The sequence below is a fragment of the Phyllostomus hastatus genome, unplaced genomic scaffold, assembly GCF_019186645.2.
Source record: "Phyllostomus hastatus isolate PE091 unplaced genomic scaffold, TTU_PhHast_1.1 phas_scaffold_1674, whole genome shotgun sequence".
Taxonomy (NCBI): Eukaryota; Metazoa; Chordata; class Mammalia; order Chiroptera; family Phyllostomidae; genus Phyllostomus; species Phyllostomus hastatus.
Window position 1 is genome coordinate 24883572 of NW_025334011.1, and position 13335 is coordinate 24896906.

Consider the following 13335-nt stretch of genomic DNA (forward strand, 5'->3'; position numbering starts at 1 on the left):
TGTCTTTTATTTTATGGAAAAAGCTAAGCAGACTTTTTGGCTAACTAACCCAGTATTTCAGGAGTATACTATGTGATGTAAGTAATAATCATGATTTTTAATGTTTTTATCCTAAAGTAAAAATTAAGTTTATTCATTCATTTAGGACACAGTACACAAGAGACAAAGTGTTTCACATCATTAGATTTCACTTCCAGCTCCTTGGAATGTGCATTTCCTTGGCTAAAAAGAGAGACTGGGCAGGCAAGCCAAGCAATGCTTAGGAAGCTGAAATAAGGATGGTCAGGAGCAATGCTAACACTATCCTCACAGAGATGAGCACGAGGGGCTGTTAGTCACAAGCAGATCTAGAATTGTTAGCTGGATGCTAGAGCCATTGCGGGCCTCGCTCATCCCCACCACACAGGTACAGCAGCGCTTTCTTGTGGTCACCCTTGGTGTCTTGCTGGATGTAGCACAGGGACTCACCATACTTTCTCTTGAATTCAGGCCTAGTTTCAACGTGTCCACTTCGCTGCAGGCAACTGTGATTCTGAGCAGGACCTTTTCACAAGTCCTGAAGCCCTTCGTGGAGTTGTATAGTCAGCCAGCAAAATTACAGGGGCTTGTTCCAGATACACCAGACCGGGTTCAGGAAAGCATTTTCCAGATCTCCCTGGACTTCTTGATGCTCTCCAACATGTGATGAGGGCTATAGCTCTTGTACCTTTCACATGCTTTCTGGCTGTGACACGCGCTCCACTCAGTCATGATGCTGATCCTTTTGGGAACATCAGTTCCTTTCCTCTTCACTCTAGCATCAGAGAGACTCTGGGCATCTTGGTCACTCAGTTCATAATCAATGGCAGCCATCTTCGGCTCTTGTACCCTTTTCAAGGGCAACCATCAGGTTGCAGAAGTCACCATGTGTGTCGAAAGTAATGTCCTCCAGATTTGTCTTGCACATTTCTTTAGACCCTGTTAATTTCCTGCAGCTCCTGGATGGTCCTTGAACAGATGATCTCAATGAGAGTCTTCATCAGCGTCCACCCCTGTCATGGAGGCCTTCAGCCCAGAGGCATCATACTAGCAGGTGCTTTCAGTAGGCCCCAAATAATCACCCTGTCCACGTGGCCACTCAAGGGGGGCTCCAGCATTGTTGCAGGTTCCTTTTTGGTCCCTTTCTGTTAGGCAAAGGCGATATCCTGTGTTCATGGCTGCGGTTGGTCAATGTGCTGACAATACTGACCTCATCCCCACTTTTTATCTTAGTCTTTTCAGTGTTCAAAGCATCTCAGCCATCATCACAGTGGTGTAGGCTTTGACTAACCCGTACACACTTGGGGTGTAGCGTGATCAACTCCATGCTGAGCGTGCACAGAGTTTTGTGAGCAGCAGACACTTTGAAACCAGCTGGGCCAGATGCAGAGAGCAGTGAGTGTCCCCAGAAGCTGAGCTAATTGTTTTTTTAAAGGTGCAGATTGATTGCCCACTGTCATGGTTTATCCTTGGAAGGTGTTTTAGAAAAGACTTATTTTGTGATGCAGCTGTTACTCCAAAACCGTTTCTTGAATCTTTTTGGAAGTTTCTTTAGATCCATTAATAAGCTACTGTAGAAAATTTGATATATTATTTAATACCTTGTTTTTTGACCAAAGTGATACATGGTTCCATATCTCACTTCTTTCTTATTCATCAGGCGTGGTTTAGTTTTTCTAAAATTTTGAAGTCCACTTCAAGAAGCTTTAATTTTATGTCCTACTAGGACATCAGTTTTTCTGAAGCACAATTCCAGTCATTTGAATGCTTAAAACCTCTCAATGGCTTTTCTTACAAAAGTGCATACTCCTCAGGTGGTCATTCAGAGCCCTGTGCAACATGGCCCAAGCTGTCTTCATGGGCCACCCTCATTCTCGCCAGCCACACTGTTCTCCAGCCAACCGAGATGGCCCAAGAGAGCCAAGGGCGTCTGTATGTTTCTCACCTATTTTGCTGTGCCTCACCACCCCACCCCACCCCACCCCCGCTAACTTCCCAGCCCACTCTCCTGCTTATTAAAAGCCAGCCTTCAAGGCCTGGCTCATGTGGCATGTTCCTCATGAAGTTATCCCAAGAATGTTTCTTGTTCCAGGATTTTCTCAGCACCTTGATGTTACTGTTCCTTTTACACCTAGAACCCTGTCCAGTGACGTGAGATGTAGGCATTATAATTCAGTAATACCAACGGCTAATGATACCAATGGAGAGGATGAGAAATGTATCCTTGCTTTGCCTCCTCTCGGTGCTTGCTCTGTGCTCTATCTTGGCCACATGGAATGTGATGTCGCACCATTGAAGGTGTTCTGACTTGCAAGTGATTCCACATGAGTCCCTAGAACACTTTTCATGACAGGAGGCTCACTAAAATGAATGCATCACACCCAAGGTTAACAAGTCGAATAATGCAAGACTCAATCATATATGTTGATCTGTCTGTTTTAGTCACAGTATAGAATCACTACCCCAGGTAATTAACGAATGTCTTGTCTTTCCTTAATGAACCAGATCATCCAAAACCTGTTGCTGAGGTCCCATCTCACAGCATTCATGATTGAGCATGTACTGGCCCCTAAACTGGGACTAAATTCCAACTGTGTAATTACTTATGCCTACTAGTTCTTATGAAACACACACACACACACACACTACAGAACTTCAGTATGTTCTATGGCTGCTTTCTGCTCATCTTCTTAGACATTCTGCCTCCCTCCGGGTCCGCGGCCCCAGCACTGATGAGCCCTATTTCAACTTGAGCTATGTGCAGACAAGTGTGATCACAGCTTAGGGCGCCATGCCTCCTGTGCCCTGAAAAATCATGGGGGTAGTTCTGTTTGCGTTTTGTTTGTTTTGTGTGTAAGTAGAAGATTAGGTTTCCGGGTTATGGTTGCAATTGATTCTGCCACCTGCTCACAGCTCGATCCTGGGCGAAGTATTGAGTCTCTTGTGCCCTTTGTTTTCCTCATGTATAAGACAGATGAAGCCAGTGACAAAGATAAAACCCTGTGAAGCCAGAAACTGCCCCACTTGGACAGTTTCTGGCTTCATTGTGTATGCTCAGGAAATAGGAGCTCTTGCTGCGCTGTATCATCCTGTGATTTCTGTGAGCTATCTGCCTCTATATTTTTATTTTTTATTAAATTTTATTGTTTATGTTGTATAACTAAGTTGTCCCCACTTTTTCCCCCTTTGCCTGTCTCTGCCCAGCACCCCACAAAGCATTCCCCACTACCACTGTATTTGAATAATCCGATCACATTTTATGCCTTCTGCCTTCTCTGTTGAGGGAAGGGTTCTAGTGGCAGACTGCTCTGTATTCATTTTCTCCAGCCTACCTGCATACCTGGGCCTTTCTCTACCACAGCATTGCCTGGTGGGACCAACATCAATGCAACTTCCCAAGACTCACTTCCTACTTGAGAAAGAGAGCGTGCATTTCCAGAGCCACTCCACTTGACCTGGGATGAGAAGGGAGCAGTGCTGGGGTGAAAGTTTAGTTGAAATAGAGCAGATATCAGGAATGCTTCAAATACCATTATATTAAAGAAATAGATTGGGAACTGAAAAAGGATGTGCCTATTCAGGAGACACGAGAAATGACCAACCTGGTAATAAAAGAATTCTAGGATAGAGAATGCCAAATGCTTCATGTACAGTACCTAATGTTTAGTTCTATAGTGATATGAATTAAGCAATAATTCTCCCCCATTTTATCAAAGATGAATCTAAGTCCACAGATTATACTCTTCACCCTATATGGTGCTACTTCAAAAGCCACAAGAATGAACTGAAGTCTTTGCAGGTTTATGCAGACTGTATTGGATTGATCTGTGGCTCTTTTGACTTTTTCCTACAAGTAAAATATATACACTGTTCCCAAAAAGTTCTAGTGGACACCATTGATACAAGTGGTTCCTACTTCAATGAACTAGATACCAAGAATAGGAACAAATTTGGAAGCATACGAAATAAGACTCACAATTTCCTTACTCCTTTTAGAAGAGACTAATTTCACTGCTCTGTCAAGAGTTCATGGTTTTCTTGCCATTCAAGTTACCACCCACATCAGTCCGTCAGGATGGTTCACTTTAGTTCCACAGTGGCATTCCTAGTGGCCGCCATTCCTCCCTGGGGACAAGGAGACAGCCCTGCTGGAGAGTGCGTGCACTCTGCTCCGCTCTGCTCTGCCTTGGATCGGCAGCGCAGTGACTGTGCTCGTGGCTCCACTTGGGTATTTTCATTGCATGCCCTCAGTTAAGCTTTTGGCGCAGACAGGTCCCTTCTACTGAAGCAACAGTGAAGATGCACAACGGGACTGTGTGCCTTTGTGTGCTTGATCTGAGTAGATTCTGGTGGAATAGATTCCGCAACTTTCATTACATTGAGGAAAGCAACAGCAAAGCTGCGAGGAGAAAACTCCTGAAAAATTGAAAAATTATACTGGGTAGGTACAACTTTTCTGCCCTCCCCTACTCTAGAGGTTGACCATGACGTGTCTGTGTGCAGGGCTGCAACCGGAGCAGCACCATACAGAATTTTCACTTGTTGTTGAGTCTTCAGTGGCTATTTTCCTTTTATCTGATTTCCCCTTTTCCTGGTTCTTTGATGCCTTTAGTTTGGGGTTTTGAGACACCTAGACTGGTAAGAGGCAATAGTCGCTGACCTTCAGGAGATTTGCAATTCCATAGTGAAATAGGAACACACCCCACATATAGAATGACTAGGAAGAGATACGCAGATACATATGTGTTAACAGCTAAATAGCAGTAAATTAAGATGTGCCTTGCTATGTAGTTGGTTTTATAAGGTGTGGAGAGTGAGACATTGTAAATTAAAAGTTGGTTTATATCCTGGCTGGGTGGCTCAGTCAATTGGAGCATTGTCCTATACACCAAAATGTTGTGGGCTTGATTTCCAGCCAGGGCACACCTAGGTTGCGGGTTCAATCCCCAGTCAGGGCACATATGGGAAGCAATCAATTGATAGTTCTCTTTTGCATTGATGTTTCCCTCTCCCTTCTTTTCTCTGTAAAAATCAATAAACATATCCTCAAGTGAGGTTTTTTTAAAGTTGGTTTAATATAATTTATTGAGTATAAGAACAGGACTCCACAGCAAACAACAAAAAACCCTCCCATTTTGTACTCATCCATCAAATGATCAGTCTTAAGTATGCTGTGGCCTGTTTTCTTCAATGCCACACAATTCTGTATATACTAGTGTGACATTTGAGAAGTGAGAGAAGGGAGCTTGTTGCAGGGGTTATCCTTTCTATATTGGATCTCCCTGACCTTGACATCAATGATCATTGGTTGTGATTGGGAGGATCAGGGCACAGGGTAATCGGTGGGTGAATAAACCCTGGAATGCAAGGGTCTTTAAGGAAAACAACATATGCAAAGCCATTGAAAGACTTGGCTCCTGACTTCATGCCCTGCCTTTATTTGCAGTTCTGCCTTTATTTGCAGTTCACAGGGCGTCTACTAAGGAGTTCAGCCAGCAATTTCTCTGAGCAGGTGGAGACTTGCCTTCTTTTTGATGGAACAATTTCTTCAGAAGGAGGAAGCCCATCCTAAATCTCATTGAGTTCTTTCCAGTCACGTTGTTGCACAACACTGGGCTAAGAGGCAGGGTTCATTATTTACCTCCCCTCCCCAGCCCCGAGCCCAGGGCACGGCAGAGTCTGGATGCCATGTGTGCCTGTGCACACGTGCATATGTACTTACAAGTGTTCACTTAAAGTCGGTTTGCTTTGGTATGCCAGGCGACACCTGAATTTTGCATAAGGAAGTGGGCCGGTAATGCAAAGGAAGAATCGTCCAAAAGATGTGACCCCTCCGCTTGAGGGGTGCCTGGGGATGAGCTGACCTCTGTGGCAGCTTCTCAGTGTGTTGTCCTGTCGGTAAATGGAAACGGGGCCAGGCCAGAACCCAGCAGGGTTTTCCAACAGACTGTCCTCTCAGACACTCAACAGTCGTTAGATAAATGGTAGGTCTCTTCTTCTTCGTCTTTTCACCCCCGCCCCCATGTCCCCCTCTTTTCCTAAGAAGTCATCTTGTTTAGTCAGTTTATATGCAGGGCCCATTTGTTTAGGTCTGAGGAATGAGACAGGATTGTATTCAGCATTACACATTTATTCTTGTGGAAAGAACTGACAGCTCATTCTTTAATGCCTACAAATTTCTTTGTAGATGAAAAGCATTGAACAAACGCCAGGTAACATGATCTCCTTTAGGGGTGTGTCTGTTTCTAGTTTGATAAAAGGTATTTATCTCTAGGCCCAATGGACTTCCTCAGACTTCTACAGTCAGAATTTATATGTTTCTCTCATATACAGTAAAAGCAGAGCCTCCTGTACTCACACCGGTGATGCTGAGAGCATAGTAATTCTTAGTTCTTTTTAAAAAGAAAGAAGACATCAGGTAGGGACAGGAAAGAAAGGATGGAGAGGTGTATCCTCGGATACTCTTCAAGGCATGTGACATTGAGGGCAAAGGAACTTAGAGCAGGAGAAACAAGTGGAGTAGGAAGGGATACAACATTTGAGACAACTGAGATATAGTCCATTGCAGAAGGAGCCCAGGTGCTTCTCTTCATAAAGGAGAAGGTATGAGAGAGGAAAGGTGCAGAGTGTCAGATGGCTGTGTCCCGTCACTGTGGTTGTCATGAAGTTGTCTTCTTTGAAATCAAAATGAGAATCCCTGAGATGAGCTTTAGAAAAGGAAAAATGCCTGGCTTATTTCACTCAGCATAATACTTTCCAGTTGCATCCATGCTTGTTGCACAAACAAAGAAACAAGCAAAATATAACCAAAGATACTGAAATAATGAACAGACTGACAGAGTTCAGAGGGGAGAGAAGAGGAAATTTCAGGGGAAAAGGGGAAGGGTTTACAGGAACAAGTATAAAGGACACATGGATAAAAACTAGGGGGGGGCTGGAAATGGGAGGGAGGGAGGGGAGGGTTGGGTGGGTGGGTTGGGATGGGAGTAAAAGAAAATTGTACTTCAACAACAATTAAAATTTAAAAAGAAAAATGAAGATCTCAGAAGGTTGTGTACTCACTTCTGGATTTCGAATGCAAATTAAAGCTGAGGCAAAATGGAATAATGAGAAGGAATGTGGTCAGTCTGTTAAGCTTTAGTTGCAAGCGACAGGAACTCTGATTGAGGGGATGTATTGGAAGGATACAAGGTACTGCAGAGAATTAACAGTAAAGCCGAGTAATAAATAGGCTGTGGAGACAGCAAGGGCCCAAGCAATTTCAGAGATCCAATTGGGAGTAAGTGACACCGGGACTCGGCTGTCACAGGGATGCTGGTTGCTGTACTGCTGCTGCTGCTCTGCTCAAGACTCGAATCGCAGGAGGCTAAGTCCGACTGACTGGCCCAGCTGCGGTCAAGGGGAAATCACTGCTAGTTTGAACCACGTGAGTCACATTTCTCTAGAAATTTCAAAGGAGTGGGGTGAAGGCACAGTGGTCTGGGAAAGCCTCTGGGAGGAGGACAAGTTTCATGTCATGCACAAGACCCAAAGTTTAAACAGTGGTTTGGAACCACAGCCAGCGCAGGGCACAGCACTTTGATCCCCAGTACAAACAAGACCGCATGCAATGGGAGAGGGGAAGTTCCCTGAAGGAAAATTGAGGAACCAGCAAAGGGTGACAAAAACAACACATGTCATTACACATGAGTGGGCAATGGAGAAGAGAAAGAGGATGCTGGATAGAGACGTCCTGCAGAGCTCCTTACCCATCATCATTCGGTCCTTGTTAGGCATCTAGGACGTCACTCAGAGGGCTCTGCTGTGCTCGAGGCCTGGATTCTTCCTTATCTCTTTGGCATTAATTTCCTCTTTTCTGTCATGGATATCTTTGTAGGTATTCCAATTTTACCTCATTTAACTCTAGTCAACCAAAGTATATTTAGCAGTTGTTATATCATATATCATGTTAAGTGTGAATAAATGTTATTCCTGGCTTAAGAAGGTTAAATCTCATAGAGAAGCTCATGATCTAGCCAAATTCATGCTCTTTACACCAACAATTTATTTTACTAATTAGTATTTTGTTAATAGTACATTCCCAGACCATCAGCTTCAAAACCTTGGAATCATTTACAGCTCAACCTTTTTCTTTATCTCCCATGTTTGTTTCACTTAGCAGCTTGCCCACTTCCTCCGTCCTACCAATCTTTCCTTCCAAGTCCTTGCCCTCATGTCTGCATTTGGGTACCAGTGTTGAAGGTGTCGTTATCTGACACCTATTTCTCTGTAATACCCATGAGCTGAGCTTCCTAGCTCCGTGTCTCCCTTCCTCCTGTGCACAGGCCCCAGAACCTCACAGCAATTTGACTTTGACCCGTGCGCTCATTTCCCACTGCTCGTAAAGCACACACACGGCTCCAGCTGGTTCAGGCATCCCACCGTCCTTCAAAATGGTATTCTTGCTTTCATGTCCCTACTCATGTTTTTCTCCTCACCTGGAATGTCTTCCTTTCATCCATTTAAACCAGTGCTTCCTAACCCTGGTTATACATTCTCATCACCTGGAGAGGGTCCTTTTCTTCCCTCTCTCCTTCCCTCCCTCCCTTCCTTCTTTCCCAGTGGAAAGGACCCAGCAGGAGCAATTATGCTGAAATTTCTGGGGCTTCAATATTTTTAAAAGCTCCTTCAGGTAATTCTAAAGTACTATTACAGTTTACAATGACTATTTAAACATTAGGCCCCACCCTGGCTGGTGAGGCTCAGTTGGTTGGGGCATCGACCTGAACCTGAAAAGTTTCAGGTTGCGGCTTCCAACCTTGGTCCAGGTGCATGTGATCCCTTGTCCGGGTGCATACGGGAGGCAGCCAGTCGATGTTTCTCTCCCTTCCTCTCTCCCTTTCTCTCTCTCTCTCTAAAAGCAGTGGAAAAAAATATCCTCAGGTGAGAATAAAAAAAAATTAGGCCTCATACAAGAGTCCATAAACCAGTCCTGCTCTTGAGGCCCTCCTGGACCACTGCAGACACTGTGCCTTTGACTTCCATCTTTCTTCAAATGTCTAGAAAACTACAGTTCACCTTGTCCAGAGTAGCAGCTAGTTGTCTACTAATTCCTAGTTGTTTTTGGTGTTTAGTTTATATTGGGTTGGCCAAAAAGTTGTGTTTTTTTTCAGTATGACGGTTCTAGTAGCTCTTAGTTGTCTTTAACTTAATTCAAAGAAATTTTGTTAGATTGTATTGTGACAGCTGTCACATCAGCATGCATTTTTAAAAAACCTTATCAAAATTGATGAATTTTTGTGTACCCATTTTAATATTGAAGATGGAATACACAACATTTTTGGCATAGTATGCTTTATTATTTCAAGAAAGGTAAAAATGCAACTGAAATGCAAAAAATGGTTTGTTTAGTGTATGGAGAAGATGCAGTGACTGGTCAAACGTGTCAGAAGTGGTTTGTTGTTGCGCGTGGGTCCCCGGCCAGCAGTGACCACGGCACACTGTGGATGGCTCGACAATACGCGAGAAAAAACACACATGCACAGAGACAAACCAGTTTCTGTGGGGAAGTAGGGACAGAATGGCCACCCCCCCTAGTGGGGAGCGCGCCGATTTACAGTCCATACCTGCTTTTATTGGGCTCATTTTGCATAATAACTCAGGTAACATACAATACTCATTAGGGGAAGTAAGGAACATATAAAACAAAGAACTCTGCCGGTCTATTGAGTTGGGGGTCAAAGAGCTGTAAGGCTGAGGAACAAACTAGCTTCCTCCTAAGACCCTCCTCATTCAACTAAGAGCATTCTTGGACAAAGAAGGTTTCACAGTAATTTACATGTTCTTTCTTAGGCCCGATCACCCCGGGAAATCCGCACTTCCCAGTACCGAGCTGTACTTCCCCGTCATTGTTTCAGGCTTAGGTGGAGCGCGGGAACTAAAGCCACCGAGAGATAAGGAGATTTTCTTCCGGACGCTGAGAACTCAGACTTTGTCAAAGCCGAGGAGTGAGGGTCCATCACCCCCTTTTGCTGCAGCCCCCCCCAAGTCCTTCTTTGGGGGGCCTCCCAAAGTGATCGTGCCTGGCTTGGGTTGTTCCCCCCGTGGGGAATCTTACCCGCCTTTGGCTAACCGACCAAGCTTTTTTGGGGGTTCCGCAGCAGAAACAGCATTACTGCCAGGGAGATAAGCTTTTTTCTCCTTGCCGGCTCACGGTTCCAAGGGCGTTCCCTTAGCTTTAGCCTAGGCGGGGGTCTCAGCTTCTAATACCAGTCAGGGCGGTTCCCAACAGTTTGTGAAGTTTTGTGGTGGAGATTTCTGTCTGGACGATGCTCCACCATCAGGTAGATCAGTTGAAGTTGATAGTGATCAAATTGAGACATTAATTGAGAACAATCAACATTCTACCACACAGGAGATGGCCAACACACTCAAAATATCCAAATCAGTAAAGTCAGTGGTGAACATGAAATATGTGTCTTTTATTTTATAGAAAAAACTAAACAGACTTTTTGGTCAACCCAATATTATAGGCTCCTTGAGGGCAGGAACAAAAAGCTTAAATGATTAGTAAGCTCTTCCAGATAATGAAATATAAAATAAATGGAGGTAAATTAAAGAATGTTTCAGATGATTGTGAGTAGGCAGTGAAGTGTTACAGGCTGAATTGTGTCCCCGCAAAATTTATATGTTGAAGACCCAACTCCTAGTACCTCAGAATGGGACTGATTTTGGAGATACGGCCTTGAAAGAGGTCATTAAGTTAAAATGAGGCTGTCAGCCTTGACTGGTGTGGCTCAGTTTGTTGGAGTATCATCCCGTAGACCAAAACATTGTGTGTTTGCTTTCCAGTCAGGTCACATACCTGGGTTGAGGGTTTGATCCGAGGTTGGGGCACATATTGGGGGGCAGCCAGCCAGGGTTTTTCTTTCTCTCATTGATGTTTGTTTCTCTTTAAAATCAATAAACATTAAAAAAACAAAATGAAGTCTTTAGGGTGGGCTGCAATCCAATCTATCCGATCTTAAAAGAAGAGGAAATTTGGATGCAGAGAGGAAAGACTATGTGAGAACACAGAAAGACGGACACTTGCTGACTAAGGAGAGAGGCCTCAGGAGAAACCAAAGCTGCCAACAACACTTCGATCTTGCATTTCCAGCCTCCACAGCTGGGAGAAAGTTAATTCTTGCTGTTTTGGCCTCCAGTCTGTGGTACTTAGTTATGGCAGCCCAAGCAGACTAATCTATGAAATAAAGGTGTAGGCAAATTCAATTCATGAATTTAGGGAAGATAATCTGATTACAAAGCTCTGAGCTGTTCCATAGCTGGTAAACAGGATCAGACACAGCTGTGGGTTGCCCACACCCCCAGGCAAGAGTTTGGTACATTAAGTGCTTTTGGGGGGGTGTTCCTCACAAAGCGTATTAGAAACACACGAGTGCACACTCACATGTGAGGCAGAGCAACCTCTGCCCCTGGGAGGCTGGTGTGCCGCCCCAGTGAGCCCTTTAAGAGAAGGTACCAGTCTTTCCCAAAGCAAGAAAGCCACAGGACCTCTGTTTCCACTGCTGGCTTGAGGACAAGCTGCCGCAAATTTCAGGGCCTGAGAAGCTGACTCTCCTCTAGTCAGTTGAGAGCCCCACCCAGCCAACACCTGCATGTCAGCCTCAGAAGGCCCTGAGCAGAGCAGCTGGGCAAGCCTGCACTTCTGACCTTCGGAAATTGTGAGCTGTAACAACTGTGTGTTGTTTTGAGCCATTCGGTTGTGGCCATTTTTTGCAGAGCAGTGGATACAAGTACAAAACTCAATTACTAAATCCTGAAATGTTAACCCTTGGGTCCATCATTTAAAGCTTAAAGGAAACAGCTTTTGAACGCCTGATAGTTAGCGTGACTTCACACCCCAGAGAGTGAATTTATGGAAAGAACTGTTATCCAAAGAACCAATAGAGTCTGAAAAAAAAAGTTTTAGAAGGATTTCCGTGAAACCATGGATGACCTTTTTTTAAAAGTAGGGCTTATTCTGTACCTGTTTCCCAGAATGATTTGAGGTGACTTATAAGGCATGTTTGATGACAAAAAGACAAATAGAAAAGAATAAACTACAGAGGATAAAGAATGAACAATATAAAACATCTAGGTTAAGCCCTGCCCGGGTGGCTTCGCTGGTTGGAGCATCTTCTCATACACCAAAAGGTTGCAGGTTTAGTCCCCTGTTGGGGCATGTATGGGAAGCAACCAATTGATGTTTCTCTCATATCCTTGGTAGAGGATTAAAAAAAATAATAATTTGTTGGCTAAATGTTATGAGGCATCTAGCTTTTAACTTTTTAATTCGTTAATTTGAGGAAGAGAGGAAGGGAGAGAAAGAGGAACATCAGTTTGTTGTTCCACTTATTTGTGCATTCATTGACTGCCCCTTGTGTGTGCCCTGAGTGGGGATGGAACCCGCAACCTTGGCATATCAGGGCGACTGACTGAGCTACGTGGCCAGGGCTAGCTTTGGGTTTCTTGAAAGTCAAATTGTTTTCAATGGGTAAAACAATAAACAATAGTGGGTTGTTTTGGTTCTCCTAGCTGTACCTTGGAATCCCCTGGAGAAATTTTAAAAGTCATCAGTGCCTGAGTCCCACGTTCTGATGGTGGTACAGGGTCAGACCGAGCCCAGTGCTGTGGAAGCTGCCCTGGTGGTTCTCATATGCAGCCTTGGCTGAGAACCACTGAACTATAATTTTTATTATCAAACAAAAGTGCCATACTAATTTATCAGGAGAGATACACTGCCTTTTGGGATTTATATTGTGAAATTCATATAATGGTAAAATCATTGTACTTCAGCTGTTTTGCATGCAGAAAATGCAAAGATATTCTTCATATGGCTATTTCTTGTATTGACCTTATAAAAACTAGAGACAAATAATCAAAATACAGTTTTTGAAGGGATATCTTTGGGAAGCTTAAGTAAATGAGTTTCTGATGATATAACTTGATAGGGGAATTGGAGTTTAATTTTCCTAGATATGTGAATGGACACATCTCTGTTTGCAAATCTACTTTAAACAACCACCGGGAAAGTATTCCTGACAAGGACTGGTAACAAAAACTTCAGGTTGAGCTCTACAGTGAGAATCTGTGATAAAAATATTCTGTGACACTGAATGGATGGACATGATTAAGTTTTAGGTGCCAGACTTACAGCTGCCAGCTTGATTTGCACTCATTTGCAAAAACGTACACGTCAACTTATGTTCTGTCTTACACCATTTACAGTTGAGATTTGATTTATCTAGAGAACATTTTTGACTACTCTGATGTTCAAAATGTTTTAATATAGATTCT

The 13335-nt window shown here is 43.8% G+C and overlaps 1 pseudogene; it reads right to left on the bottom strand.

Moving 5' to 3' along the window:
• Positions 1 to 367: 367 nt before the first annotated feature.
• LOC123831090 lies at positions 368 to 11755 on the bottom strand (annotated as a pseudogene).
• Between the last annotated feature and the right edge of the window lie 1580 nt (positions 11756 to 13335).